Source organism: Carcharhinus amblyrhynchos, chromosome 33, assembly GCF_965287045.1.
Source record: "Carcharhinus amblyrhynchos chromosome 33, sCarAmb.v2.hapA, whole genome shotgun sequence".
Taxonomy (NCBI): Eukaryota; Metazoa; Chordata; class Chondrichthyes; order Carcharhiniformes; family Carcharhinidae; genus Carcharhinus; species Carcharhinus amblyrhynchos.
This window is the reverse complement of record NC_137356.1, coordinates 15,040,481-15,045,569: the sequence shown is the minus strand read 5'-3', so window position 1 is coordinate 15,045,569 and position 5,089 is coordinate 15,040,481.

Below are 5,089 nucleotides of genomic sequence, written 5' to 3'. Positions count from 1 at the left end.
CTTTAACGTGGTGTTGTGAGGCTTCTTATTGTGCCCACCCCAATCCAACGCCAGCATCTTCACATCGTAGCTTTTCCATACATAGAAAACATAGAAGGTAGGAACAGAAGGAGGCCATTTGGCCCTTCAATCCTGCTCCGCCATTCATTATGATTATGGCTGATCATCCAACTCAATTGTCTAATCCTGATTTATTCCCATAACCTTTGATCCCATTTGTCTGAAGTGCAGTATCCATCCGCCTCTTGAATACATTCAATGTTTTACTTTGCTTCCAGCTTGTCAACTTCAAAAATTATAACTTTTTCATCAACTGGAATCTAATTAGAATGGAGTAGGCCCTGTAGGCCTCTTTCTCTCCCCCCCACCCAGCACGCGGGAGTCAGAGATGCTCTCCCTCAGATGTAAATGATTAATCAGTAGTCGAAACATCGGTGAGACAATTAGTTGGCTTTAAGATTCGACTGGTGTTTTGAAAATTGAATTAACGCAAAATAAAAAACATTTTCTCCCTTCTTTACACCTCCCTCTCACTTCTCATTGCATTTCTGGATTGGATGTTTTCCTCCTGTAAAACAGGGGAGTATCAGGTGGCACAGTGGTTAGCACTGCTGCCTTACAGTGCCAGGAACCTGGGTTTGATTCCGGCTTTGGATCACTATTTGTGTGGAGTTTGCACATTCTCCCCGTGTCTGCATAGGTTTCCTCTGGTGCTCCGATTTCTTCCCATAATCAAGAGATTTGCAGGTTAGGTTGATTGGCCATGCTAAATTGATCCTAGTGTTTGGGGGATTAGTGGGCATAAATGTGTGGGGTTACGGGAATGGGGCCTACGTGGAAGCATGATCGGTGCAGTCTTGATAGGCCAAATGACCTCCTTTTGCACTGTAGGGATTCTGTGACTCTATGATCAGAGCACAAATCCTGACAGATACATGTGGTCCCCAGAAAGATTAAGGATTTTAGTTCAGATGGCAGGCTTGGAGGGTCATAGTGCCTGTTCCTGTGCTGTAATTTTCTTTGTTCTTTGTTTGGAATTCTCTACCCCAGAGGGATATGGAAGCTCAGTTATTAAGCATGGTGAACATGGAGATTGACAGGTTTCTGATTAACAATAAGAATTACAGGGATAGTGTAGGGAAATGTGGCCAATCAGCCATGATTATATTGAATGGAGGCTTGATGGGCTGAATGGCCTACTCCTATGTTCCCGCGCTCATATAACTCACACCATCCTTACCTTGGACATATAGTTGTTCCAACCGGTATATGTGAGTTCTCGATGAGCACTGCAACCCTGTCTGTACGCTCAATTGCTCTCATGAAACGCTGAGAGAACTAAATCTACAAAGGAGAAATTCTTGCAAAGCTCCCTCCAGCATTAGTAGACTCTTTGCCCAAGACTCAGTCATAAGCCCCTCTTAACCAAGGCCTTGTTTTTGCCATAAGCCTGGCAAGAAATGAAGAGAACCATGTCAAATCTCAGTCAATTAAGACTGAAAGACCTGTCTTACTTACGAATAGTTTATTAAAACCATAGATAGGGCTGCCTGCTTTTCTGTATTATGCCAGGCTGGTGTGATGACATTGGGTCTTTGCATTAAGTTCTAATGATTCTTTGTTGTTAAAGTTTTATTTATTAGTCACAAGCAGATATTAATATTGCAATGAAGTTACTGTGAAAATCCCCTAGTTGCCACACTCAGGCACCTGTTCGGGTACACTGAGGGAGAAATTAGCATTGCCAGTGCACCTACCCAGCACATCTTTGTACTGAGAGGAAACCAGAGCACCTGGAGGAAACCCATGCAGACATGGGGAGAACATGCAGACTCTGACAGGCAGCGACCCAAACCAGGAATCAGAACCGGATCCCTGACACTGTGAGGCAGCAGTGCTAACCATTGTGGCACCGTACATCGTTGTACAATGTGAATAAAGCATTAAGATTTTCCATGAATTTTTTTTAACTGTGAAACATGGACGTCACTGGCTGGCCAGCATTTATTGCCCATCCGTAGTCATCCTTAAATTGAGTGGCTAGCTAGACAATTTCAGCGGAGTTGAGAGCCAACCACATTGCTGAGGCTCTGGAATCACATGTAGGCCAGACAAGGTAAGGATAGCAGATTTCCTTCCCTAAAGGACATTAGTGAACCAGATGGGTTTTTTCCAACAATGGTTTTCTGGTCATTTGTAGATTCTTAATTCCAGACTTTTTTTATTGAATTCAAATTCCCTTGGCAGGATTCCAACCTAGGTCCCCCAGACCATTAGCTGAGTTTCTGGGTTAATAGTCCAGCGATAATACCACTCAGCCATAACCTCCCCTATATACTATTCTGGATTGGCAGGGCCAGAACTGAATAAACCTCCCTAGTGAAAACTCAAAATATCAAGCCATGAGACTCAGAAACATAAATCACGTTTATTAAGACCAAGAGAAAAGCAAATAACAGCTTTAACCTGATTGGAATACTTCATGATATTTATTTTGACTTGTTTCCAATAATCCAAAGCAAAAGTGGTTAGTAGTGTTTGCAGTACTTTACACACTTTGTACCACATGTTGTTAATGTAAGCTGTAATAACTGGGAATTTCTGATCTCGTTCACCCTGCTGCTGCAAGCAAGAATAGAGAATTTGGAGATCCATTCAGAGCAGCGGAATCGGAGAATCCCATCCGCGGGTGAGGGCGGAGAACTCCGACCAATATGAGGCCCTTCAGATAATGAGAAGTAAGCACAATCCTGCAGTTTTAGCTATTTATCTTTCCTGATGATATTCAAGCTGTGCAAAAAACAAACAGCAGCTACCAACAACTAACCAAGGCTGATCTGCTGACAAATCATGATTGCGTTTCCTCATTAAGCAATTTTAATTTCAGAGCAGTCAGGCTGAATGCAGGCAAATAATTCACACACCTTCAAGACACAGGATAACAGTAAAGGTCTTTTTCATAGCTCTCCATGGTTGGTACGGTAGTACTGTGATTAGCACAGTCCCCCACAGTGCCAGGGACACGTGTTTGATTCCTGGCTTGGGTCACTGTCTGTGCGGAGTTTGCACGTTCTCCTCGTGTCTGTGTGGGTTTCCTCTGATTTCTTCCCACATTCCAAAGATGTGTGGGTTCGGTGGATTGGCCATGCTAAATTAACCCTAGTGTCAGGGGGATCAGCAGGATAAATATGTGGGGTTACAGGAATAGGATCTGGGTGGGATCGTGGTCAGTGCAGACTTGATGGGCCAAATGGCCTCTTCTGCACCATAGTATTCAATGAATTACATTTTCTGGGTCTGCCGTCCCATTTACAGTAGGCAGGGCACATTGAAATTGCCCTTCTCATTCCCAATTGTGGCTCAACCGTCTGTGATATGACCTGAGTGAAGCCAATTGGCCACAGGCTTTTCAGTCACCACCCTGAATGCTGGAGGGTGCGGGAACAGAAAAGCCCAATATATCCATCACAGTTTCCAAACTGCACTGCAGGTTTTCCAGAGAGTTCCAGAGGAGCTTTGTTCCAGTGAGCCTGGGCTGGAAGGATGAGTGGCGGCACGGTGGCACACTGGTTAGCACTGCTGCCTCACAGTGCCAGGGATCCAGGTTCAATACTTGGCTCGGGTCACTGTATGTGTGGAGTTTGCACGTTCTCCCCATGTCTATGTGGGTTTCTTCCAGATGCTCTGGTTTCCCACAGTTGAAAGATGTGCTGGTTGGGTGCATTGGCCGTGCTAAATTCTCCCTCAGTGGACCCAAACAGGTGCCGGAATGTAGTGACTGGGGGATTTTCACAGTAACTTCATTACAGTGTTGATGTAAGCTGACTTGTGACACTGATACATAAACTTTACTTAAACCAAGGCAAACAGGAACTGCCATGAGACCTTTCAGCTACATACAGGACAATAGGGAGACTCAGTGTTGGCCATCAATGACTGGATTGAGATACAGACACTATGCACGACGAGCTTTACACCCAGAAATGTGAGGGGGGGGACAAAGGGAGAGTCCTGACTGTACACACTCACTGTACCAATACCAGCTTGGGGTTGCACACCCAGTGCGACTGTATCATTTATCTGTCTTTTCCATTTGTCCTGAAGTGTGTGCTCAGCCAATAATGCTAAGATTTAATTTAATTTAGTGCGACTGAAAGTTGTTTGCCGTTTCAAGCGGTTTTTGTGCTGCAATGAAGTGCTGGGTAGAATAGCAGATACAGAAGCTGGAGGGTTTCCTTGGATTGGCTCAGGTGATAGCTCCATTTTGTTCCATTTCAGTAGATTCAAAGGTGACAAATGTGACTCCGCAACTGCAGAACAGTTTGGACATTTTCCACAAATTAGAAATTATTGGACAATTTTCATCATTGAAGCCAACGGCAACATGGGGAGAAAATCTCATGAGATTTGGGAAAAGCTATTCTTGTTGACGAGATTTCATATTTTGCTCACCAGTGACATAATGGGACTTTATTTAAATGCATTTGAATGGTTTCCCTGCCATAAGTTGCCCAACCACCACCCCCCTAAAACCCCCAAGGTAAAGAACTCTCCCCCACCTTTCCACCATGATGTGTCCCACCAGCCAGGTTTACAACAACTTCTGCAAACTGTGAAGCTTTTGAGGGAACTTGCCAGGGGCACGAGGCTAAGTGTAGCCTCAAGGGGTGGTGGGTGGTGGAGGGACATACCAAAATAGTGCCCCAGGCACTGTCTCCTGGCAGTGACAACCTGACAGTGCCAACCTGTTCACTGTCACTCCAAGGTGATGTGCCAAGGGCAGGCTCTCTGGAGAGCCCCTTTAGGAGGGTCCCCCCCTTATCTGTATGCATGGCTGGGAAGGGGCGGGTGGTGGGGAGGTGGTGTAGCCCAGTGTTTGCTTAAAGGAGGAATGGGGAGTGGTTGGCCCATTGCTTGTGGGATGGCAAGGATGTCTGTACTGGGGGTTTTGTTTTAACACACACTGGTGTACCCTTTTGAAAGGTGCCCCAATCTCTGTGGAACAAACTCTATCAAACCCTGCCTCACCAGAGAGCAAGAGGAAACCCCCCGCCAGCACCCGCTGTAATTGGCCTTTTTATGGCCAATG